At 38.7% G+C, this 27,742-nt stretch overlaps 1 pseudogene; it reads left to right on the top strand.

Moving 5' to 3' along the window:
* Nucleotides 1-1,962: 1,962 nt before the first annotated feature.
* On the top strand, nt 1,963-26,130 carry LOC150001539 (annexin A11 pseudogene; annotated as a pseudogene).
* Nucleotides 26,131-27,742: the final 1,612 nt, after the last annotated feature.

Below are 27,742 nucleotides of genomic sequence, written 5' to 3'. Positions count from 1 at the left end.
GCACCTCTGAATTTGCTGGTTAACAGCACTTGACAGGAAGTGGAAGTACAAAAATGAACAAGAAAGTCTCATCTCGTGGCACTGCTGCCTTAACTGAACACAGGAAGTCCAGGAAATCTTGCTAGACTGTCTGTTCCTTTGTGATGTCTAGCCTGATTGTAAGACTCCAAAGTATTTTATGTTTGTCTTAGACAGGGTTCTCCAGAGAAGCAGAACCAACTGGAATCTATCTATCTATCTATCTATCTATCTATCTATCTATCTCCAAATATATTTATTATAAGGAATTAGCTCATGCAACTCTGGAGGCTAAGAAGTCTAGACCCAGGAGAACCTATGGTATAGTTCCAGTCTGAGTCTGAGAACCAGGAAAGCCAATGGTGTAAGTTACATTCCGAGTTTGAAATAAAAACAGGGAAAGACCCATGTTTCAGCTCAAAGACAGTCAGGCAAGGAGAGGAAGTTCTTTCTTACTCAGATTTTTATTCTATCAGATCTTCAATGGATTGGATCAGGTCCACCCACATCGGGGAGGGCAATCTGTTTTACTCAGTCTACTGATTCAAATGTTAGTCTCAGTCAGAAACACCTTCACAGACATACTCAGAAATAATGCTTAAGCTAATATCTGAACACCATGTGGTCCATACAAGTTGACACATGACATTAACTGTCACAATGTTGTTAATGAATATCTGAAATAAGCTACTTTTAGTTTGCTTATCATTGGCTTCCCAGTCTATAATGCTGCTTCAAAACACATGAAGTTTCAAGGGCACAGACTTCAACTGTGGCTATGTGTATAGTCGATTTCATATTCTAGTTGTCACATATGTTAAAGTAAAATATTTAATAGCCAGTGGCTGTCATCAACCATCACATTATATTTATTACAAGAAAGGTGATGCCAACAGATCTATCAGACAATATATAAAATACTATTCATTATTTAAATAGGTTTATAGTTGTAACACAAATGACTAATACAATAATTAATAAATAATAATACAAGAATAAACTCTTTCGCATACTCACAACTGTAAACCTACATTTGGCTATCCCTGTACATGCTAAGAATAATTCAGAGTCACTTCTCTGTTTGTTGTCACAAATGTGTAGGAGTCTAGACATTCAGCTTTTAGCACTGAAGTATTATCTTCTGAAAATTGCCATAGACATCCCCTTATTCTCATCCCAGCTAATAAACGCAGCCTGTGGAATGATAGGTGTAGCATAATACATTCCTGGGATCCCAAGAGATATCTTAAAATACAATATTAAGACAGTCACAAAAGTTTCATGTTCAATTAGCAGAGTGATGAAGCAAAATTCCCTACCTTGGCACAGTAAGAAGGAAATGTTGAGGAAACCTTTTTTGAATATGGCATCTTCTTGTGGTGCTTTCCATCTCACCGATTCCCTTCTTGACAATGTACAGCTATTTCCTTTGTAATACAGAAACTCTCCCTTACAGAATCTTTTCCCACAGCTGGCTTTCATCACTTCTTGATAGGTACCTAAATATTTCAGTTTCTTTCACTTTATTTTCCTCTAACAATAACTGCTGCCCAATCAAATCATTCATTTTGTCCCCTGTATAAGTATTTGCAGTATTAAATGAGTGCTTATCAAGCATCATTTAGAATCTCTTATTTTCTTTTGTTTGGCATTTTCATAGACTCTTGGTCTCAATTACATTTAGAAGTTCAAGTGCCCTTAACCATTTAAAAAGTTGGAGTTCAAAATTCATTGTGAATTTTTTTCTTCTCGTCTTGCCCTATAGAGTCTTTTGGATGTAAATAAAAGATTAACCTTAAAATCTAAGACTTATTGAAGGACAGAGCTCCCGACCCCCACAAGGTGCCACGCCCGGAATGCCCACGGAGAAAGAGCTGCTGCCGCCTGCATCTTCTTTTGTCCCTAGCAGCTCCTCACTCCGGTGGCCAGTGGGCAGATCTGACCATGAGATACTCAGGCTACCCACTGCCTGCAGGTGGCTAGCCCCCATTTGCACCAGCTGTTGGTGCCTAGGGAGGTGCTGGCTACCCCCTGCCCAACATGCTTCCTATTGGGCTGGATAAGGTGGCTAATTAAGCAGGGCAGTTCAACCAGGACTATCGCTCCAGAATGAATGGCAGCCAATATGTCAGGGGACCTCCGGAGGAGCCAACATGCCAAACATATACGTTGGGGCCCCTGGGAGCAGTTAACCTTCCATCCCCACCTGGGGATTTTGGGCAACCTTCTACCGTCCAGCAGCCAGTGCCTCCATATGGAATGTACTTGCCCCTGGAGGAAACCTGCCATGTGGGATGCCTTCATACTTGCCAAGCATGGGAGCCCCTGTGCCAGGCCAGCAACCTCCAGGGCCCTACCCTGGGAAGCCTCCAATGACCTACTTTGGGCAATTGCCAATGCCACCTCCTAGGCAGCAGCAGCAGCCAGTGCCAACCTACCCATGATGGCAAGGGTCCAGGGATATCACCCCTCTCATGCCCTCAGCCCAACTTGGAAAGCAAAACACCATCACAGATGTTCCTGACTTCCACCTTTTGCGAGACACTGAGGTCCTGCGAAAGGCTGGGTATGAAAGGCTTAGGGACTGAGGAGAGGCCATCATCAACTGCCTGAGGAATTGCTGCAACATGCAGTGGCAGCAGATCCTCCTGTCCTTCAAGACAGCTCATGGGAAGGATTTGATCGAACATCTGCAAACGAAACTGTCAGGAACCTTTGAGAAGACCATGCTGGCTATGATGAAGACCCAGTCCTCTTTGAAATGTGTGAAATAAAGGAAGCCATCTAAGGGGATGACACTGAGGAAACCTGCCTAACTGACATCCTCACTTCCCACAGCAACAGGCACATCTAGGAAGTGAGCAGATACTGCCAAACAGAATTCAAAGAGGCCCTGGATGAGGCCATTTGCAGCGACGCCTCAGGGCACTTCCAGTGGCTCCTCAGCTCTCTCTCTCTCGGGGAAATGAAGATGGAGGCACAAATGTGGACATGTTGCTCGCTTCAGAGAGTTGTCCAGATGCTGTACACAGCTGGGGAGAACCGCCTGGAGACAGATGAGTCTAAGTTCAATGCAACCCTGTGCTCCTGAAGCCAGGTCCACCTGGTGGCAGTTTTCAATGAATATGAGTGAATGATAGGTGGAGACAGTGAGAAGAGCATCTGCCTGAAGAAGTCTGGGGACCTGGAGCAGGGCATGCCGGCTGTGGAGAAATGTCTCAGGAATCCCCTGCCTTCTTTGCTGAAACGCTCAATGCAGCCAAGAGGGGAGCAGGCAGCAAGATCAACCCCTGGACATCTGAAGGGTGTATAAGCGGTTGTATGGCAAGTCACTGTACCACAATGTCCCAGGAGACACCTTGAGGGATTATGGGAAGATTCTGCTGAAGACCTGTTATGGTAATGACAGCAATGGTGGGTGGCTCACTTCTGTCCACCTGCCAGCAACAGAGATGCCAAAAAAAAAAAAAAAAAAAAGGCCAAAAGAACATCTGTCTGTTTCTATCAAATGCACAAAATAACCCCCCAGGTATCCCAGTGCCGACAACCCATAGAGCCTTGGCCCCTGTCCTCCACTCAGCCCTCCTGATTGTGTATCATTCTTCCTGAAGGGCCTGGATTGGTCTGGAACACTCTCAGGATGCCTTTCCTACCAGCCCCACATAGCCTTCTGCTGCTCAGGTAGCTATTTTGTTTCCTGACTCATGCAAACATTCCCTTTTGCTTGTAGCTGAGACACTCAGCTACAGTTTAGTCACGCAACTTTAATATTCATTTGAAGGCATTTTTTAATAGTCATTTCCAGACAGGTGCATACAAACCTCTCTGCTGTCACACACACTTCAGGTGAGAGAGGTCAGGTTGGGAGCCCCCTGCCTCACTGAGGAGTAAAAGAGAAGACCTTAAAGTGTAATCTTTGAATCTGGTGAGAATGTGTCATGAGCTTTGTTATTGCCAAACTCACTGACTTTCAGAAGGAAAAAAGAAAGGCCAGAAAGTCATCTGTTCCTTCTTTCATGTAAAACCACGAAAACAAAGCCAGCTCGCTGCCAGTGACAGGGCTTCTTATAATTGAGAATGTGCCTTAAACCTGAATTCTGAGAGCCAAAAGCTATAACACTATAGCTGGCTAAATTAAAGTCAGCTAGCTCTGGGGAGGGTGGGGAATCTAATGCTTATTTTGTAACTTTTATACTATGATACAAATAGTATTCAGACATGTGGTACAGAAAAAAATATTATGTTTTAAAATGTCCACAAATGATAGTAACAACTAATGTTTATTTACTGTTTAGCAGGTGCATAACTACTTTTTATTATGTGCATTAATTTATTTTGTCTTTCCACCAACCCTAGAAATTAGGAATTTTATTAAGTGCTTTATTGCCTTTGGTGTACATGGGAACTCTTAGAATGATTACAATAGTTTATGTTGAATTTCAGGTATTTGTAACCCAAGGAGTATTTATTTATGGAAGCATGATACATGTTATTATGTTTGTATGTGTCTTTGTGGGTGTATAAAACAGAATATATCTTGCATAAGGGGACATCGGGTAGAAAAGTCATGTGCTCTCTCTGTCCCCTACTCATTTACACTGACTGAATTTACAAATCTCCAGAAAAACTCCTGGGGGTGGGGAAGTATAAGGATTGGGGCCAGAAAGCTAACTTGCAAGCTAACTTGCAAGGATTTCTTTCACTTGCCTGGCGCCATGGAAAAGACTTGACCTTAAGAGAAGAAAACCTGAAGATCTGAATAGGTGTAACATAAATATGGTTTAAAAGTGAAATAATATAAAAAGATATTCAGTAAAAAGTCTCCCTACTGTCCTTGTCCTCCAGCTGACCAGTTCTCACATTCTCACCCAGTCCCTCCTATTGGTAACACTGTCCTTAATTTCCTTTGTAAATTTCCATAGCTTCTTCCTATACAAGCAAAAACAAAGACAGATTCTTATTTATCTTCATTTGTTTACAAAGGTAGCATGTTTTACATACCATTCTGCACCTTGGTTTTTTGCTTTTTTTAAATCTTGGGCTTCTTTTTCTATTGTTATAAAGACAACTTTTTCATTCTTTTTTCACAGTTGCCTAATGTTTTATGATCTAGATATATCATCATTCATTTAACCAGTTTCTTTTGATGGGCATTTGAATTGTTTCTAATTTTTGGCTATTACAACCAATGCTACAATGAAAAACCTTTGCTCTAAAGTCATTTTTTACTTGTGCATGAATAGCTGCATGATAAATTTCTCCCTAAGTAATTTTGAGTCTTTAGTGGCTTTTGTTATTTGAAAGTGGACACCTCCCTACTCTCTCTATGGAAATGCATCCTGTTAGAAGAAAGGATGTATATGTATAAAGCTAAAAAGAGCTATAACACCTTAGCCCCTAAACCTCTGTTATGGGAACCACCTTAGAGAGTGCAACCCAGGAAGAAGAGCCATATTTCTCTTCCTTTTCAGAGGGAGGATGAGTATGGGTCTTAAAAGTTGCTGAACAGGTACTGTTAGAGTGGAGAGAGCGGCCTGAGGGAAGGGCGGGCCTATTGTTCAAAAGTGAAGACAGGGCTGTGCTGTGGTCTGCTGAGGCTTGAGCAGAACCTTGCAAATATTAGTGACCCTCCCTAGCAGAGCAGGTGGCCCTGGGGCAAAGGGTAGCACAAGAGCAACTCTTTCCCACATTCTCGCATTTTCTCACATGGTACTAACGGACTAACAAACGCTACAGTACTGTGAAACCTGGCGATATTTGGGTAGTACATGCTTAGAAAGGGCTTGAGGAACAGGAAGATGTTAACAAAGGTTTTCTCTAGGAGTTCAGGATAAGCGTGTTGTTAATAAATGTTAATCAACTCTGTTTCGAGTTGATGTGTATACTTACTGATTTTTGTTTTCATGTAGGTACATATACTTACCAACATAAATACTTTTTATTATGTAAAATAATTTATCCTCCATATGCATATTATTTTGTAATTATCTGGTTTTATTTTAAATATATATTTTGGAGATGTTTCCAAGTTACTATATAAAGAGTTATTTCAGTCTTTTAAATGGTGCATAGAAGTCGACCAAAATTTATCTGACCGTTCCTGACTTTGGACTATTACAGACAATGCTATGGTAAATACTTTTGTACTTGTCCAGGCATATGTGTGAGTGCTTCTCAAGGACTAATACCTAGAAGTAGAAATCCTGGATTGAAAGGTATGCACATCTAAAATTTTGATGGATACCATTTATTATCTTATTTAAAAAGACTTTATTAGTTTACTGTCTTGCCAACAGTAAAAAAAAGAGACTGTTTACATTCTTACTAATATTGAGTTTATCAGATCTTATAAATTTTGCCAATTATATTTCAAAATCATATTGTATTGTTGTTTTAACTTACCCTTCCTAGATTACTAATGATGTTGAACTCTTTCATAGGCTTCATTTGTATTATTTCTATAAACCGCCTATTTATTTCTTTGGCGTATTTTTCTATAGGGTAGATGTCTTAATTAATTTGAAGAAATACTTTATGTTCTTTAAACTTATGTTTGTAGCAAGTATTTTCTCATTGTCATTTAACTTTGAACTTGGTTGTACCTATCTAAGACTCTTAGTTGTGTCTTATTTCATTCATCTGCTATAACAAAATAATACAGATTAGGTAGTTTATAAACAACAGAGATTGATTTTTTAAAGTCCTGGAAGCTGGAAAGTCTAAGGTCAAGGTGCAAGCATGATCAGGTCAGGAACCCCTTTCTGGTTCATAGCTGGCACCCTTACGCACTGGCCTCACATGGAGGAAGGGACAAAGGATCTTTCTGGAGCCTCTTTTGTAAGGGCATTAACTATGTTCATGAGGGCTCTGACTCTATGATTTAATCACCTCCCAAAGGCCCAACCTCCTAATACTATCATTTGGAGGGGGTAGGATTTCCAAATAAGAATATGGGAGGCGGGGGCACAAGCATTCAGACCACAGCATTCCAACTCTGGCTCCCCAAAATTCATTTCCATCTCAGATGCAGAATACATTCATTCCATCCCAACAATCCCAAGAGTCTTAACTTGTTCCAGCATCAACTCAAAAGTCTAAGTCTAAAGTCCCATCTAAATCAGATACGGTGAGACATTCATCCTTGCGCAAACTGCTCTCCAGGTTTGAACCAGTATAATCAAACAAGTTATACACTTCCAAAATACAGGGGAGGCTCAGGCATAGGATAGACGGTCTTATTAGGGAGAAGTAGAAAAGAAGAGAGGAGTAATATTGTCTGAGCAAGTCCAAAACCTTAAGGCCCACTGGAGCAGAGGTACCACCTACTGGACACATTAGGGTGGGATTTGGGTCTCCAAGGCTTTGGTGACCCTGCCCTCACAGCTTTGCTGGGTGCAGCTTACACAGCAAGCTCTCACAGGTTGGGGTCCCGTGCCTGTCCCTCTCTGGGACTGGACCCTGCCCCCACAATTCCTATGGTCATTGCCTTCATGCAGACCCTGCAGTAGCCCCTCTGCCTCCTGAAGCTGCTGTCCTGGAAGCCTCCATCCTTCCAAATGTAAGTGGAGATACCCATGCTCCCAGGGCTCGGGCACTCTGAGTTCTGCAGGGGTTCCACCACGGTTCCTGACTGTGCGCTGCAGAGGGGCAGCTGCCTTCTTCCTCTCCCTCAGCACCTGGAAGCTGAGGAGCACAGCAGGGGCATTTGGGAAGCAAAACCTGCAATGAATGGGAGGTAGCCAAAAACCCCTCTTTTGAAATCATCTGCTTCCCAGGTCCTTGAACTCTGAACCTGTGATGGTAGGGCCAGTCTGAAATGCCTTCAGGGCCATTCTGTCATTATCTTGAATTACAGGTCCCAGCTTCTTGTTTTGATGGCCAACCAATCTCTCCATTACCTTGAGAATAGTTTCCTGTCTTCTGCTGAGATGGTCAATCCATATTAATTTCCTTAACAAACTCAGCCACTCTATGTGCTCTCTCCCAACAAACTTTCTTGTTTCTTTCAGAATGGATAGGCTGGGAATTTCCCAAATTTTACAATTCTGCTTTCTTTTTAATGAACAATTCTACCTTTAAATCATGCTTCTCTTTCTGGATTTTACTATAAGCATCGAAGAGAAACCAGTCCTCTCCTTCAACACTGTGCCTGGAAATTTCTTCAAAGCCAAATATCCACTTTTCATGACCTACAAGCTCTTCCTTCCACAAAACATTACGGCAGGTACACAACTCAGCTAAGCTCTTAGCCACTCTATAACTAAGATTGCCTTTCCTCCAGTTTCCAAAAATATTATTTCCATGTGAGACCTCAACAGAATGACCTTTATCATCCACATTTATTCCAACATTCTGTTAACAACCATTAGGTAGTCTCTATGACGCCCGAGGCTTTCACTGCAGCTTTTGAGTAAGCTCTCACAAGAATCGCCCTTTGTGAGTCCATTCACAGAAATGTAGGCTTTTTCTTGCATGCACCTTACAACTCTTCCAAGCCTCTATCCATTAGTTCCTAAGCCACTTCCACATTTTTAGGTGTTTGTTACAGCAGCAACTCTACTCTGGGTACCAATTATCTGTTTTACTTTATTGGGGTTGCTCTAACAAAATACCATGGACTGAGTAGCTTATACACAACAGAAATCCATTGCTCACACTTCCAGAGGCTGGAAGTCTGAGAACTGGGTGCCAGCATGGTTAGGTGAGGGCTCTTTTCTGGGTCGCAAACTTCTTGTTGTATCCCATGTGAGGATAACCCTGCGAGTGGAGGGGGCTTCCGAGCTCTGTGGAATCTCTTTTAACTAATTAATTAATTATTTTATTATTAATTTTTATTTATAACGTCAGATTACACACAGTTGAGGTAAATAATAAAGAACAAGAAGGTAGGTAGGGGAAAAATCTGAAATGGAGTAAAAAGAATGGAATATAAAAAATATTGGAATCTTAGATATAGGAGGCAGAGTGAAAATGTCTTAACTTCTGGAAGGAGACTAGAAAGAAGATGGGGTGAAGCAATAGGTAAGAAAAAATGGCTGAAAATGTTCAAAACCAATGACAGTTATTCAAGAAAGCTCTCAGAATGACAGCAGGATAAATACTTAGAAAACTATACCTAGGTACATCTCAGTAAAACTGCTGAAAATAAAAAAACAACTTAAAAATGTTTAGCAATCAGAGGTGGGGAAAGTACATATCACTTTTAAAGGAACAAAAATTATAATGTCAGCTGTTTCTCAACAGAAACAGGGGATCACAGAAAAAGTATGGAATGATATTTTCAAAAGTGTTGGAGAGAAAAATACTAGTCTAGAATTCCACGCTTAGTGAAATATCCTTTAAAAATAAAAGTGAAATAAACCATTTTCAGGCAAAAATTGAGAGAACTTACCACCAGCTGCCCTACATTAAAGAGAGAAATAATAATAGCAGATGCAGAAAAACAAAGAACAATGGGGAAGAATAAATGCAAGGGGAAACAAACTAATATTAGCTGTATAAAACGTCAATGATAAAGAGGGTGCCAGGGGGCTCCACCTTCCTGATCTAATCACATCCCAAAGACCTCACTTAACTATCACCTTTGGGCGTTAAGATTTCAACTTATGCATTTTAGGGAAACACAAACATACAGAACATAGCCAAGTTGCAAATTACAGAAAAGTTTATTCCAACTGGTTTAAATAAAAATGGAGACTTATTGGTTTATATATCTAAAAAGCCCAGTGATGGACTTGTGGCAACTGGAATCAGAATTTAAATTATATAATCTAAGACTGAACTTCTTTCTCTCTCCATTCATTCACTCAACAAGTACTTAAGTGCCTATTATATACCAAGCAATGTTATAGGAACTAAAAATTCATAAGTGAGTGAACCAGGCAGACAAAAGTTCCTGTTTTTACAGAGTTTGCATTTTGTCTTTAATTGGGACAGCTTCACTCTCAGCTTTGACTCTGCAGTCCCCAGCTCACATCATTCCAACACCAAGACCAGTGGAAGAGAGAGAATCCACTTCAACAAGTCAGCAATTGAATTTGACTTTGATAATTTCTGACTTGAATTTTCTGCCCACTTCTGAAACAATCACTGTCAGGTAGTGCATTGCTTTTATTACCTGGGCCCAGATCATCCGATCTTCCTGGAACTCGAGGTGGAATCAAGAGCACTGGAGCCACACTGAGAGTGGGGGAGGGGCGGATGGCCAAGTAGGAATCAGCTGTTGCTTAAAGGAGGGTAATTAGATTCCAGGCAGCCGAATCCACCCAGTGTTTACTGATCGGTACGTTTTATTAGAATTTACTTTTTTTTTTTCTGTAGTTATATGTGTCTATCCTTTCCTTTATCGCGTCTGCAATTTGTGCCTCATTTAATGTTAAATTTACAAATATATTTTCCCATATTATCTCTGAGATATATATTTAAAATATCCAGCTCTTAATTCATCTTTAATTTTTGAGACTGTAAGAATGGCATCTTTTAAAAAATGTGTGCACTAAGATGTTTATCACATCGCTGCATAGAGAGGTGATTCAGAGCACAGGCACAGGAGGCAGGTGGACCAGTGATCATACTCTGCCACTAGTTAGCTGTGTGCCTTGAGCAAGTCTCTGGCCTCAGTTCCTTTCCCTATAAAATGGTGATAACATCACCTCCTCATTGGATTGTTGTGATAATTAGGCAACCTTTGTAAAAGATATGAGATAGTTCTTTGCATATAGTAAACATGAATAAAAAATAGTATATTTAACAGCAAAAAAGAGGAATGCTGTTTAATAATAGGAAATTGTTTAAATAAATTATGATACATCCATATAATGGAATATTATGTAGACATTAAAAATCTTATTTTTTATTTTTAATTTATTAAAAATTGTATTTTTGAAGAATGTTTAATGACATGAAAAATGTTCACTATAATTTCTTTAAAAAGCAGGATACAAGAGTATATAAAGTTTGATTCTAATGTTGAATATATATAAAATTTCTTATACCATTAGAAAAAAAGACTAGAAAGAAAGCTTCCAAAATGTTTGAGGAAGATGTATCTGGGCTCTGTATTTATAAATTTTTACATTTATCTTTGTACTTTTTTACTTTAAACCTTTTCTGTAACAAGAATTATTTTTATAACTAGGGAACATTATAAAATGTAATACAACTTGTGCTACAATATAGTACCTACAGGTATGTGCAAAGGGAGGAGAAAGACATGAAAGCCGCTAGAGTAGGTGGGAGGAACCAGTTTTGGAGTTTGGGGAGACAGGCCAGTAAAAAACTTCTATCTACCCCATGGACTTTGGCACCAACTGAGAGAAGCAAATGGAGATCAAAAAAATCATTTTATTACTAATAAAAATTAGAGGACATGCCTTTTGGTTGTTAGCTAAGCAGGTGTGCTAACAGAACTGTAAGTCTGTCAGTGACAGCCTCTGAACTACTTTACGGCAGGCAAGGACAGGCATGGAAGGATGTGTGTGCTCATGCAAGGAAGAGGTGAGGAAACACTCTTCCTCCGTGTTCTTTTATTATAATTTATTTAAACCATCTCCTGTTATTGAGGAAGCAAACTCTGCTCCTTCTCCCAAACTCATAAAACAGAAAATTTACTCCTTTCCTGTGCAGTGCAAAGAAAGTACCCTAGTGGCCTTTTCTTCACATAAAAACTTAAAGCCAGAAAAAAAAAAAAAAAGGAAGTACCCTTCCAACACTAGGGAGTGTTCAACCAGGTCAAATACCATAGACAGATTAACAAGGAAGAGGGCCAGAATCACTTTTACAGAATGGTGAGAAAGAAATTAAACTTGAAGAATTTATTGAAAGCTCAATACAGATAATCTGCATAGATTACCATTTTAAGAAGTGAGCCAGTTAAAAAACGAGAGGACTGCATAGAAGAAACAAGGTTTACTTTTTGTTTTATTTCTATGTATTTATTTTAAAAGTTTTAGAATCTGAGAAACTTAAGCCTGTTTGCAACCTGAAGGGAGAGAACAAAGAGGGAGAATTTGAAGAAAGAAGAGAGAATAACTGATAATATGGAGTCTAGGGTGGATTGGGGACATGGGACAATACTTCGTTCCACCATCTGTTCAGTCGAAAGAGAAGTTGTGGAGCTGACTAAAGACAACAGGATCATATTTGTGTGACATCCCCAACAAATTTGTGTTGAACCCATTAATACAGTTATTTAATTTAATTTTTCTAGAAGCGCAGAAAGATTTTGGTACATTTGGTTTTATGAATCAGCAAGGCAGAAATGGCTTTTAAGGACTGAGCAAAACAAAGCAAAACAAAATAAAACAAAAAAAACCCAAACCAATAAAATTTGACAGATCAAGAATTTTTTCTTCTTTTTCTGAAAAGAAACTTGCTCTAGAGAATAAAAGTCAAAAAGAATTTTCAGAAACATAAGTTTTAGGGTAGGGTAAGCTGGAAAAATAAAGATTCCTTTTATTGAGCCACCCTTGAAGTTATGCTTTATGTTATTATCATGTCCAGTTCCATTGAAAACAAGTGCATCTAATAAAGTAAGCCAATATGTAAAATATATTAGAAAACTTCAAGTGATGTAAATGTTGTAAATGATCTACTGAACTGAGAATGTATGCCTGTAGCAGTTCCTGATTTGGATTACATATGCAGATTTGGACATGTTCAATGAAACAAAGCAGGCAAACATACGTAAGCTTTGGTTTTATCTTGTTACTATGATCGTTAAATCCTCTGCTCTCATGGAACTTCAAAACTGGCAAAAGAACAAAGTTAGAACTTAACAGTGCTGCTATTTTTAATCAGTCATGTGTTCCAAATACATTAATTGCATACCAACTCTTTAAAATAAGTGTGCTTGGCTAAGAGACAGGACATTGTGTTTTAGAAAGAAAGCATTTCCCCAAATGCCTACTTTCCATATATATAATTTATGTGAAGATTTTACTGCAGATTGATCACGAATGTGATACTGACTACAATACAAAGTGAGGAAAAAGCAATACTTAGTATTTGACCTTCTCCCTATTTGATCCTTTTGGCACTGATAGGCTCTTTCATTGGAAGACTGTTTTATGTGTGTGGAGGGGCTCATCCCTCTCTCCTAAATCAAGTAACAAAGAAAGTAACAGAGATTCAGGGTCCAGTCACCATGTTTGAATAAAAATATGAAGGGGAGGATATAGGAAAGATGAAGAGCAGAAGCAGGTTGCCATGTTTAAATTAGAACCTAGAAAACAAAGCCAGGTTTGCCAAGTCAAAGTCAGGAGCATGCAGTATTTAGTAAAGTAAGAGAAAATAGGGGAACCATTGCAACAAAGGATAGGGAGATTCCTGGTAGAGAGGGTTTTAAGTAGTGTAATAATTTTTCTATTTCCTGACTGATCTCACCTATCAGGTAAGCGCCTATTTCGTCAACCCATGTGTTTCTCTGAATATACATAATAGTATGTCCATGAAAACAAGTCATCTTCCACAGGTAAACAGGAGGTTTCTGAACCACCATATGAGGGTATATTTCTTGAATGATTGTATCAGTAGTGATGATGAATTTAAGAGGATCAAAATACCACTTGGCATAGCTTTGTGATCATCTGCATGAAAAAGCTGACAGGAATTAGTGATTTGTGTACAAGGTCATTGTATAGAATAAAATGTCAGCAACTGGTTAAGGGTCAAAGTCTTTACTTTGGCTTCACTAGCATCATTCTCTAACTCACTGAACCAACTTCCATTGACAGATGGTGATCAAAGTTGTGCATACAGAACCAAGTGAAAGGGAATTTTCTGGCTCTTCATTTTTAAAATGCATATTTGAAATACTATGTTAGGTCTTCTCTTTTTAGACATGGCAAAAATAAAAAAGGAGGGGGTTGAGGGATATGAATAAAGGAGAACATCCTTTATTTTCAGCACATGTTTCTTAATAATGTGTAATGAGTGCTAAGGTTCCCTTGGGAAGAATCAAATTTTGTACCTTATAATAAGGTATCTATTCTTTGAATACAAAGCAGGTTCATTTAATCTCTTTCAAGTTGTCATTTTTATTTTCTAAATTAGAGGTTGTCACTCCTTCTCTGTAGAGGTCCAGAGAGTAAATATTTTTGTTTTTGTGGATCATACCATTGCTGTGGCTACTATTCAACTCTGCAGAGTGAATGTAGCCATAGACAATACGTAAATGATTGGGCATGGCTATGTGCCAATAAAGCTTTATTTACAAGAACAGGTGACAAACTAGTTGACTTTGTTTGCTGACCCCTGCTCTAAATCCATGGAAAATTCTTAAAGTTTATTGTATTTAGAAAATTGAAAACATCAATCTGCTTTGAACGATAATAATAATAGCTAGCTTTCATGGGTTACTTACTATGTGTCAGATACTCTTTTCAAGTCTGTATTAATTCATTTAATCTCTATAATCATTTTCTTTCTATAGGTTGATTAACCTGTCTAAAATCTCATATCCTCAACAAATGGTGAAGCAGGAATTTGCACCTTAACAGTTTAACCTCAGAGTCTAACTTTTTACGATGAAAAGTATGTATCACCCAGAAGATAGTTCACCCATTTGCACCTGGGAAATACTGGCAGGTGGGTGTCCCTCATAGTACCTGAGTTGTCCACCTGCCTGCTTTTCTATTGCTTCAGGACTGGTTGGCCCACTTTCACCAGGCTGCAGCTTCCACGTGTGGATAGCTGCAGGAAAGAGGATGTAGGCCAGACCCTGGCTCTTTATCCTCACAGCGCACCACAGGAGCTTGTAGAGGTGCATTCAAATTGTCAGGGAGTTTTGGTGTGCGTAATGGGATTTCTGACTTTTAAGGGGCAATATGTGGAACTGTACACCATATGGGTGTGTTCCCACAGCCCAAGGGAAAGCCCCCAGAAGGACAAACCTTTTACCCAGGAGCCCTCAGTAGAAACATTGCTGTTTCTAATCTTCCTTCCTAAATTTGAGGCTCCTCTCCTCTTCACGGAGCTTCTTTCTGAGTCTGAATCTTTATTTACCTTTTTGAGAACACAGACTGTGGGCTGGAGCTTGGTTCTGTCTCCCTTCTTCACACTCCAGGCACTGTGTGGCATTCAATAACCTGTAAGAATTCGTTCAATAGCTTCTGTCTTCTGAGAGTCCTGGAGAGGGAGGTCAGGATGTGTATTCCCTGGCTCACGTCAGTCACATTAGCTGAGATGGTCAGTTTTATGCATCAACTTGGCTAAACTATAGTTCCCAGTTATTCACTCAAACACTAATCCTGGTATTGCTGTGAAAGAATTTTGTAGATGTGATTAAAGCCCATAATTAATTGACTGTAAATAAGAGAGTATCTTAGGTAATCTGGGTGAGCCTGACTCAATCAGTTCAAATGCCTTAAGAGCAGAACTGAGGTTTCCCAGGAGAACAAATTCTCTCTGTGGACAGGAGCTTGATCCTGTGACTGGAAGTTCTTCCTGATGGCTTGCTGTACAGATGCTGCCCGGGCCTTGCCAGGATCCACAATTACATAAGCCAATGCCTTGCACTAAATCTCTTAATGTTCATCTTCTACTAGTTCTGTTTCTCTTGTTGAACCCTGACTGTGTCTCTTCTCTAAAGGCCAATGCTCTCTCAGGCAGCTGACTCTACGTGATTCTCTCCTTCCTGTTTGGTAACTGCTTCTGGCCTAAAGGTGGTGACATCCTAAGTTACTATGTCATTACTAGTGGTTTTTCTATATTTCATACTTGTACATAATCCCTTTGTAAGTCACCTGTCCCTGAATTGTCCTATGTTGAGTGTGCTGTTTCCTCCTGGGACCTAAATGATACAACCACTGTAAGAACATTTCAAATAAAAAACAATCATCAAATACATCAATTCATTTATTCACAATTCTATTGAATGTCTATTATGAGCTGGTCAAGTGCAAGGTTCAAGGGATATGACTGTTAATAAAAACCACATGGTCCATGTCTTCATGAACTTACAGTCTGGTGGGGAAGGTAAACAAATAAACAAAATTATTGGTTTTGTAGGAAATTCTACAACAGGGAAAGGTCAGCATGCTGTGAGAGTACAGAGCAAGGGCTCCTAACCCAATACTGGGTTGAAGGATCTGGGAAAACTTCCTGGAGGAAGAGATATCCAAGCTGAGACCTGAAGTAGGAGGGAAAAATGTGCCAAGCAAAGGGAGGGGTGGGACAGATGGGGTGTGTGTGTCAGGAGGAGTGTTTCAGAAAAGGGAGTCCTAAGGGAGAGTGGCTTCTTCAAGACCCTGATAGTCAGGTATAGAGAGGAGACAGCATAGGCTGTGGACACAGGCAGGGGCCAGATCATGTGGACCTTGCCATCGTGGTGATGAGTTTGGGTTGGGGAAACCATTAAAGAGTTTCAGGCCTGGGGATGTTGTCATCAGGTTTGAGTTTTAGAAAGATCACTCTGCAGAGTGAAGAAAACACTGAAGGGGTGAGGCTGGGGTTCCAGTTATAAAGACAAGGGATGACAGTGACTTGCATAAGCCCAGAAAAAGAGAAAAGGTTTCTAGAGATATTTGACTGATCTCAAGGAAAAATGTTATATTGGGTCTGGGGGTTGTGGAAGGTGAACGAAAAAGAAGAGATAAAGTGTCCCTTAGATTTTGGCTTCAGCTGGATGGAAGATGGTGCAGAGTCTGAGAGAGCAAACACAGGTTTTAGGAGAAAGAAATGAGTTTAGTTATGAGCATATTTGAGGGACCTGTGGAATATGTGGGGGAGGATGAGTAGCAGGATATATAGGTCTGAAGGCCAGAAAAGGGTTTGGGGCAAAAAAATAAAAATCTGAGTTTCATTAGCAAATAGATGGCAATTGATATGATAGGACTGGATGAGGAATTTGAGGGAAAGAATACAAAGTGAGAAAGAGTAGGGTCTGAGACCACACCAAGGAATGCCATACTTGAAGGGATGGTGAAGAAAGGATTCTATGAGAAGTCAGAAAAGCAGGAGAGGTAAGAGAGAAACCAGGACAGGGGGTACTCCTGAAGTCTGAAAGAGAGTAATTCAAGCAGTTTTTATGTAAAAGTGGAGCAATGAAGGTCTGGAAATTTCACTGGGGAATGAAGAAGATATTGGTCCCTCCTTTTAACCCAGATGGACTTGGGAAAATGAACAGCATCTACCTAAGAGTTGTAGCCTCCTCAAGGGAGAACCATGTCTTAATTTAAGGCAAATTGTTATACATTCAGAGAAGAGTCCGAGAAAAGAGTGGATGTTCCTTTATTACCTTTGAGAGGATTTAGCTGTAAGTTTGAAGAAAATGCCCAGAGAAGCCTGGTGATATGTTTATAGGACAGTGGCATGTCTGGAGTGGCCCTGTCCCTCACTCCTTCCACCGCCTTGGTGTTCCTAACATACCAGCAAGATAAAAGCACCATCTCTCTGCATGATAATAATATCCAGACACATACACAGGGTCGGGCAAAAGTGGGTTTACAGTTATGAGTATGTAAAACACAGAGTTTATTCTTGTATTATTGTTTATATGAAGGCCGGCAATCTGAGCACTTACGAGATTGCCCCTAAGTGTACTGTGACACTGTAGCATTTTTTGAGTAGATAAAGCTATCGTAATAATCATAACGTGCATCTCTTTTCCCATATGAACAACTGTAAGCCTACTTTTGCCAACCCCTATATGTTAATCATCCAGATACACAGGACCCCATAACAGAGACCAATGGGGCCAATGAAAAAGAAAGGACAATCTTTTGCAAAATAAAACATATCTGAAATATTCTGGGTTAATTTGATAAGCTCCATGTGCTGCTGTATACATCAGTAATTCCAAAATGACAGACCAAGAAGTTTTCTCTCATGCAAGGCAAAGTGACAAAAAGGCAAATAATGTATTAAATTTTTTATACGTCTAAATATATTCAATTTCAATAATTGCCCTTTACTTTTAAGTTATATTATTCCTTCACTTCATTTGGTTGTTAAATGTTTTTCTTTTATGAAACCATGGTAATAATAAATGATGGTTTATTTTAATGATCTTTCTTGGCAAGATAAAATAGTAGCAACCTATTGATTTTACTGGTCTTTGAAATCTCACACTTGGGAATATTTTTTTCAGTATGACATAATTTGTTCATACCAATTAGGAATTAGGAAGGTAGGACTTAAATATTACTTGATGTAATAATCTTTCTGTCAGTTGCTAAGTAACATGAACTAGCCTCCCCTCTGGAACACAGTTTGGGGAAGCTAGTAAATGTACCATAACTCTAAGAACAATAGATTCTGCATTCAATTACATCTGGTAAACCCTGCATACCAAATCCCCCTTCTGGGTTTAATGCTTATATCACATGAAAGACTGAGAAGCCTTAGAGTCAAGAAGTCAATTAAATTTTGTTTAATGGGTAAACAAATTTGTTTGCTGAAGAAAAAGTAATTCTGGTGCACCTAATTAATATCTCCAGGAATAATCTGTTAAGACCAGTTTGAGAAGTGTTTGAACAGTTGCTCTTGAACAATAATCAAATATGTTCCCCAATGTTATAATACTATAGCCAGATATCCAATCAAAGCTGAAGCCTATTTAAGTGCAATTTGATTTCTTTTTAATTTTATCATAACTTGTTTTTTAGATACCTCAGTCTGTTGGCCATGCTCAAAAATAACAATAGTGAATACTTATGTGGCATTTTCCAGGCACTATTCTATGCACTTTGAGATGTATTAACTCATTCATTCCTCAAAATTAACTATGAAGTAAGTATTATTATTATCCCCATTTTATAAATGAAGGTATTAAGGTACAGAGAAGTTATGTCACTTACCCGAGATTATACCATTGGGTCCAGACCTCTAGCCATTGGTATCTCTGCTGTGCAGCTCTCTGATGGGTTCTTCTATAGCTAGCAATTTCCCACTGCACAGTGGGACTGGCCACCTATAAACTTGCTGAAAAGATGAATGATGGATCAAAGGGCTCTGAAACTATTCAGGAAGGGTATACCTGATCTGGATTGACTGCTTCTCAGGTATGGTCCCATCACAAGACTTCATGAATTTTCCACAGACTTTGGAATTAGTAGCAGCTGGGATAAACCTTCTGTGGCAGTAATCACCAAAGTAGGAACTGACCACACTTCTAAGGAGCCATGGACTCAGAGGAAGAGTCTACCTCTGGCCTCTCTGGAAGGATTTGGCCAGGATGGACCAACTTCTTGATCTGTATTTATTCTGGGAGAGGCTCAGGTTTCAAAGACTCCAGGGAAATGGTTAAACTAACGCAGCTGGCCAGTATCTCAGGCTTTGGGGGCAGGGGCAGAGGTTTCCTGATCCCTAATTGGGCCTCCATCCTGATTCTCTGTTCAATTCAATTGTAATCATATACAAATTAACCTTTCATTTGAGAAGAATTAACATTCTTCTTTCATGCCTGCTAGGAAATTGTTCACATAAAACCAATGACTCAGCTGGGCTCCAGTGAAACAATTGCTATATGTCACTAGTAGAAGGCCTATAAACTTTCAGTACTAATTTAAGTCCAAAGATTGTTAAGCTCCCATTTTGTTGGAAAGTTATTTGGGAAAAACACTTTCAAGAACCTCTGGATACCTTCAAAGTTTATCCTGCATTTCAATGATACATAGGTATTTTTAAAAAATTATTTTATTTTATTTCTTTTATCATACCAAAACCAATTCTCTGGAAAGTGAGGTGGAGAAGATTGAAACATGTAATTTAAAAGAATTAGGAAATCTGTTTGGATAATTTTGAGTGTAGCCAGGCACAGGAGGCGAGAAAGGGAGTCTGTACAAGGGAAGAGAGCTGTTCTGTGAAAGGGTAGTTTCTTATTTTTTTCTAAAATAAAAGTTTTCTTCCTGTTATCATGGTTTTGCTCCTTTCCCACTAAACTGACAAAAGACATTTCAATTTTATCACAATAGGAGATGGTCAACCTGAAAATCAAATGGTGAGGTGTCTTTGTAATTGCTTGACTAATCATTCTGAGATAAGAGCACTCTGCCCACTCAGAGACAGAGTAAAATATTTGGGGGCCAAAACTGGTTTACAGGCCATTTGCTGATAAGCTCCTATTTCAGAGGAATTCAATCTTTTGAAAATTCCCATCCTAATATTCTTTTGGGTTGCTAGTTTGTTTTTATGAGTAATTACACATTCTACCTACACTTTGTTTAATCTAAGACCATAGATGACCAAAGACAGAATATCAAGGGAAGTTGTGGAAAATCCTTCTAAACTATTTTAAGAAAAGAAAAAAAATTAAACCAGGAGTAATTAAACCCATCCAGGCCTAAAGTTGAGATGCACAGAGTGTCTATTGGAGTCGCTTCTAACCATGTTGTTTGACAGAGCAAAATAAAACAGAAAAAAAATCTCAACTATTAGCAGATAAATTAGGGTCGATAATAGATTCTTTTTAAAATTATCTGTGTTTTTATCCAAAATGCAGGATAAGGAATGCCTGTAAATGTTATAAGCCACATATTCATGTCTGTTATCCTCTGAATAGCTTTATAGCATATTTAGTGCCTTTTTGGTATTTATTTGTTTGGTCTTTAGATAAGAGCAGAATATAAACACTGGCTTAATAACAAGAATTTTATATGCATGGCAAAATTGCCTAGAGGGCATTGCAGGCATTTTCCATTCATTCTCCAAGACCCAGCTGGGAGATCACCTACACAGGAAGTTGTCTCAGCTTTACTCAAGCAAAATCAGTTGTTCCCTCTTCTGCTCCTACAGGACTTAGTCCAGACCTCTGCTACAGCATTTATCTATTACTTAACTGTAGTTATTTGCTTCCCTTCAAGCTGGGGACCTCTCAGAAGCAGAGAACGTACCTTACTCATTGTTATGTCTCCAGCCCTTATCACAGTGTGTAGCATGCAGTAGGCACACAATCATTACTATTAACCAACAATCTTTTCATTGGGTAGTGAATATAGAAACTATGTTTGGCTTGCAGATACAGCTGCAATTCAGAGGCTGAAACTCTTTGAGACTTCTGTTTTGCCCTCTAGCTTGTCTACTGCTTCTGTCCAAAAAGTGAGTTCATTCCTGACTTTAACACATCACCTTGTTCAGTCTTTTAGTCTTTCAAAACTCCCAGAAAATGGTCCAAAGCTTTGGTTATACTGAATTGTATTATATTGAATTCAATATGAGGTTAGGATGCTGTAGGAGAAAAGTTCAGGCTTGATGTAGGAGTTAATCAGTTTCTATATGTCCAGTTTTGCTCAGTGGATTGAGCGTCGGCCTGCGAGCTAAGTGTCGCTGGTTCGATCCTCCAGTCAGGGCACATCAGAGAAGGAAAACTCTGACTCCAAAAAACCTCCGCTGCCTTGCGGCATACCTCTTCAGGGGAAAGGCTAAGGGAGTAAACCCCGACAGAAAATCCGGAGCCGGAGTCCCTAAGGCGGTTTGACGTTGTAGTCAACACCGGCAACTCCTGCAGCGCACTTGAAGCCAAGCTGTATTGACTCCGTCTTTCCCTTGGACCCTTCAGCTGTGAAGAGAGGGGGGGTCTGCTGCATGGGCAACAGCAGACCCTCCATATCACCCTTCCCAGGCTCTGTAGCTTCAGCTTCACTGGAGAGGACACTCCAGCATCATCACAAGATGTCGATTCAACACTGGAGGAGACAGATACCGTGTCACTCCCGAGTTGGACTGCACAGCCATTCTCGGCGGTGCAGATGGACTCTTGGGAAGCTACGCCATCGTCTCTCGAGACGGACGGCTGCCGACGACGACGATATGTCCAGTAGTTATCCCATTCCATGCACTGTAGGGCTAAGGCTGGGCAGTCTTTCTGCCACTTAGTCTTTAACTTAATCGTATTATCTTTTAAAAAATAACAACTTTATGAGATATAATTCATATCCATACATGTTACCTATTTTAAGTGTATAATTCGATGTTTCTTAGTACTATATTCATAGAGATGTGCAACCAACACTACTAATTCTGGAACATTTTCGATACCCTCCCCCCCAAAAAACTTTGTACCCATTACTATTTACAGTATTCCCTCACTTATCGCGGGTATTACATTCTAGACCCCACCCCCCGCGATAGGTGAAAATCCATGAAGTAGGAACATTAAATTTATTTTAGTATTTATATATATTTTAAGGCTTTATAAACCCTTCCCACACACTTATAAACCGTTCCCAGTCCTTTACTAACCTTTCCCTCTCCCTTATTAACCTTTTCCACACTTTTATAAACACTACTTATGTTCTTAAACATATTCTACACTCAAACCTACGTAACTTTAACAACATACATATACAGTACAGCAAAATCCTGTGATAAAGCGGAAAATCCATGATAAATAATTAAAGAAAATATATTTTAAAATCCCGCGATACAGTGAGGCCGAGATAAGTGAACCGCGATGTGTAGAGGGACAACTGTATTCCCAATTTCTTCCAAACCCTTATCACCTGCCCAGCCCTAGGCAATTACAAATTTACTTTCTGCTTCTACAAATATGCCTATTTTGGACATTTCATATAAATGTAATCATATGGTATTATGTCCTTAATGTGACAGGCTTCTTTTATTTAGAATGTTTTCTAAGGTGGTTTATGTTGTACATGCATCAGTACTTTATTCCTTTTTGTTGCTAAATAATATTCCATTGTATGAATATACTGCTTTTTATTTACAATTCATTAATTGATGGATATTTGGGTTGTTTCTGTTATAGAACCCCTGGGCTGCTCCAATTGAAAACAAACCCACAGACTCTTCAATTAGGGGTCCGATTGCCTGCCTCCAGAATTACAACTCTTAATACTTCAGTTGAGTGAAAAGAAAATTGTTTATTTAATAGTACACATATCCTTGCCTCCCCCCTACCAAACCTAGCCAGTTTTAGGAAGGTCAGAAACAGCATTTCCCTACTTCCCAAACACAGTTCAGCTTTACCAGCGGCTGTCAATCACTCAGTTCTGATTGGAGAGGTCCTTTCTGTGCTGTGGTGCCCTCCAGCTCTCAATACAAAACCGCCAGGATTCTCTGCCTCCTTGCAAACTGTCTTTTTTCTGTAAACCACGTGGATCTCCTCTCCTTCTCCAGAGCACCCCTGCGAACACCCGCCAGCGAGGAAGACAGCCCCAGAGCACGACCCCCTAAAGTGTTCGCAGCTGCCTATATATCCCTGACTGTGTCCTCTGATGCATGGGTGTTGCCAACAGTTCTGACCATTCACAGAACCCCACGTAGGCTTTGTGTGCTTTCCATACCGTCCCCTGGTTCAAGACTCCTTCCATCCACCTGAGGCCTTGGAAGCATCCAAGCAATTTTGCATAATGAAAGACACCAGCCATCAGCCTCAGGCGTGTGGAGGCATTCTGAAAGCTGCTTCCTTCTCCCCATCCCCCAGCTGCAAACTCTGGGAATTTTTTGGACTCCCCTGTTTCTGTAACATTTCCACTTGTTGGCTATTATGAATACTGATGTTGTGTATACTCCTGTACAAGTTTTTTGGTGGACACATGTTTTCATTTCTCTTTGGTATATAGCTAGGAGTGGCATTTTGGATTGCACGGTAACTCTTGTTTAACTTTTTGAGAAACTGACATTCTGTTTTCTAAAATGACTACACTGTTTTACATTGCTACTAGCAGTATAAAACTTCCAATTTTTCATATCCTTACCAATACTTATTATTGTCTTTTTTATTATAGCCAATCTAGTGGATGTAAAGTGGTAGCTTATTGTGGTTTTGATTTTTATTTATCATGGCTGGTGATACTGAGAATTTTTCATGTGTTCATTTGCCATTTGTATATTTTCTTTTGAGAAATGTCTATTCAGATCTTTTGTCCATTTTAAAATTAGGTTATCTATCTTTTAATTATTGAGCTATAAGGGTTATTTTATATATTTAGGTCTCTTATCAGGTGTGTGATTTGCAAATGTTTCCTCTTTTTTTTTTTTTTTTTTTTAAAGATTTTAGTTCTTTATTTTTAGAGAGAAGGGGGGAAGCGAGAAAGAGAGGGAAACATCAACGTGTGGTTGCCTCTCACACGCCCCCAACTGGTGACCTGGCCAGCAACTCAGGCATGTGCCCTGAATGGGAATTAAACCAGTGACCCTTTGGTTCACCAGCCGGTGCTCAATCCACTGAGCCACACCAGCCAGGGCAAATGTTTCCTCTTATTTTGTGGTTTTCTTTTTATTTTTTGATAGTATCATTTACAGCACAAAGTTTTTCATTTTGATGTAATCTAATTTATCTAATTTTATCTTTTTTTGCCTATGCTTTTGGTGTCATATCGAAGAAACCATTGCCTTATCTAAGATCATAAAAATTTACACTTTATTTGAAAAGAGTTTTATAGTTTTAGCTCTTATATTTAGGTCTTTGATCCATTTTGAATTAATTTTTTCTATATGCTGTGAGGCAAATGTCCAACTTCATTACTTTACATGTGGATATCCAGTTGTCCCAACATTTGTTAAGAAGATTATTCTTTCCACACTGAATGGTACTGACATTCTTGTTGAAAATTAATTGACTCTAAATACAGGTTTTATTTCTGTACTCCGAAGTCTATTTCATTGATCTATATATCTATCTTTATGCCAGTTCCATCTCATTTTATTATTGTAGTTTTGTAGTAAGTTTTGAAGTTGGCAAGTGTGAGTCCTCTAACTCTTTTCTTCAATTTCAAGGAATTTTTTTTTTTTTTTTTTGGCCTATTCTGGATCCCTAAAATTTCCATATGAATTTTAGGATCAGTTTGTAAAAATTTTTTAAAGAAGCCACTTGGGATTTTGATAGGAATCTAGTTGAATTTGTAAATCAGCTTTGGGAGTATTGCCCATGAAGATGGGTGTAACCATAGTATACAATACATGAAAATGAGCTGTCTTTTTATTTATTTAGGTTGTCTTTCATTTCTTTCAACAATGTTTCATGGTTTACATGAATATAAGTTTTGTACTTCCTTTGTTAAATTTATTTCTAAGTATTGTATTTTTTGATGGAATTGTTTTCTCAATTCTATTTTGGATTGTTCACTATAAGGGTATAGAAACACAATTGATTTCTGTGTATTGATTTTGTGTTCTCAGCTTTGCAGAACTCATTCATTAGTTTTAGTAGCTTTTACAGTAGATTCCTTAGGATTTTCTGTACATAAGATCATGTCATCTGTAAACAGAGGTGGTTATACTTCTTCCTTTTAAATAGGCATGCCTTTTTTCACCTCTCCCCCAACATACAACCCAAATTGGATCACCTAGAACCTCCAGTAGCAGACATTCTTATTTTGTTGCTGATCTTAGGAGAAAACATTGTATTTTACCATTAGGTATGATAGTGTTAGTTGTTATGTTTTTTAGAGAGGTAAATTTATCAGGTTGAGGAGATTTTCTTTTATTCTTAGTTTTTCAGTGTTTTTTAAAATCATAAAAAGGTGAGATTTTGTGAAATTTGTTTTCTGCATATATTGAGGTTATCACATGAACTTTTGTCCTTTATTCTATTGATACAATATAAATCATTAATTTATTTTTGACTGTTAAACCAACCTTCCATTTCTAGTCTGTTTTCCATTTTTTTACCTGCTTGACTTGGTTTTATCTCTCGACAAATATTATGTAAATGCTGTATCCTGGCCATGTTGCTGTCCTTCACTTAAAATGGACTTCTAATTGCATACATAAACATGGATGACTCTCAAAAAATATTGTTGGGCAAAAGAAGCAAAATCCAAATAAAAAAACAAGAACAAAAATGTAAATTATGGCCCCATTTAAACAAAGTTCAAAAGAGGCAAAACTGAACTACAATATGTAGAGATGCATACATAGATGGTAAAACAATAAAGAAAAGCAAGAAAATAAATAATTATTCCAAATGTTAGGATAGTGGTTACCCTGGATGGAAGGTGAAGGGTATTAGATTGGGAAGGTGGATTCAGGAACTCCTGGGATGTTGTTGACCTTAGCCTTTTTGACCTTGATGGTAATGACATGTTAACCTTAACATAAGTGTCTTATGTTTTGTGTCTATATGCCACTAAGGAACTTTTTGAATCCTGGAAGTCTTATGTTTCTCTTTTCCCCCTAGATATGGAGAAGCCTGTGTCCAGCAGTAGATGAGTGGATAAAACAACCATGGAACATTTACACAGTGGAATACTACTTGGCTGTAAAAAAGAAGAAAGTTTAGCCTTTGTGACAGTGTGGCTAGACCTGGAGAACATTATGCTAAGAGAAATAAGTCAGTCAGAGAAAGACAAATACCATATGATTTCACTCATATGCAGAATCTACTGAACAAACTGAACTAGCAAGCAAAATAGAGACAGACACATAGAGAGCAGGCTGACAGCTATGAGGGGGGGCGGTTAGGGAGTGGAGCGAGTGAGCAAAGAGGAAAAAGAACCCATGGACATGGACAACAGTGTGATGACTAGAGAGAGAGGGGGCATAAGGGGGATAAATGGTAATGAAAAAATATAATAAAAAATTTATGAAAAAAAAAAAACACAAAGGGAAGGAACACATATAGACTTGGGAGGAGCTGTTGTAAATGAAGAGGTCATTGGAGGAAACCAAAGTTTGTAGTGAGTTTTCATTGGCAGAGTTATGGCAGTCTCCCATTGGCTGAGCTGTTACCAGGCAAGAAGGAATCTTTTCTTCCTCTTGCTGAGAATGTAATGTAGTATCTCTTACGGTTGGGGTCAGTATGTGCATTGAGTGACACATGCATGAGAGTTTTCTTTTCCAGCCTCCTGACTCCATTTTATTTATTTATTTTTAAAGAATTTATTTATTTTTTCTTAGAGGGAAAATAAGTGAGAAAACGAGGGAGAGAAACATCAGTGTGAGAGAGAAACAGTGATCAGTTGCCTCAACCCAGGCATGTGCCCTGACCAGGAATCGAAGTGGCAACCTTTTGCTTTGTGGGATGATGCCCAACCAACTAAATCACACCAGCCAGGGCATCCTGACTCCATTTTATTTTTATTTATTTATTTATTTATTTTTTTCCATAACCCTAACCCTAACCCTAATTTACTCCATTTTAAATGAGATTTCTGTTTATTAATGTTCACACATTGCAAAATAATTACCACCATATTAGCTGCTACCTCCATCCCATCACATGTCGTGCTTGCACACATTTTGCTTAATCATTTTGTAAATTAAATATCCATATGATTATTATACTTTTCTATTCTTTGTATTTGACTTAAAATCATCAAAAGTAAATTAGATTTCTAAATCTTTATGAATTATTCTCTGCCTACAAAATAATGTTCAGACGCTTTAGCCTGAACTTTCAAATTCTTTCAAACACCGACTATCTCAGGCTTTGTAATCCCATCTCCCACTACTGCTTTCAGTGGAAACCATAAAAGCCCCAAACAACAAAACAAAACAACAAAAAAAGCCCCAACAGATACTAATTTTACTAAATTTCCTTAACCAAGAAAAATAAAATAAAATAAAATTTGACCTTTCTTCTTACTCTTTATTTGAAAGTAAATGGGGGAGGATTTGGAACTGCCTACCACATGTTTTTCTCAGATGAATCAGAGCAGGACAAAATGCCTGCTTAGTCTCTGGCCATAATGAATATGTGTCTATGAGACAATTCTCAAAAAGGACACATTTCTCTCAAGTCATTCTCTAGCAGACATTGTGGGTTTAAGAATTTTCTTTCAGTTTAAACAAGTTAAAAAAACGTTTGTTAAAGGTAAGTATA

The sequence above is a fragment of the Furipterus horrens genome, unplaced genomic scaffold, assembly GCF_987537825.1.
Source record: "Furipterus horrens unplaced genomic scaffold, mFurHor1.1.pri manual_scaffold_9, whole genome shotgun sequence".
NCBI classification, from domain to species: Eukaryota; Metazoa; Chordata; class Mammalia; order Chiroptera; family Furipteridae; genus Furipterus; species Furipterus horrens.
This window is presented reverse-complemented; position numbering and strand designations above follow the sequence as displayed.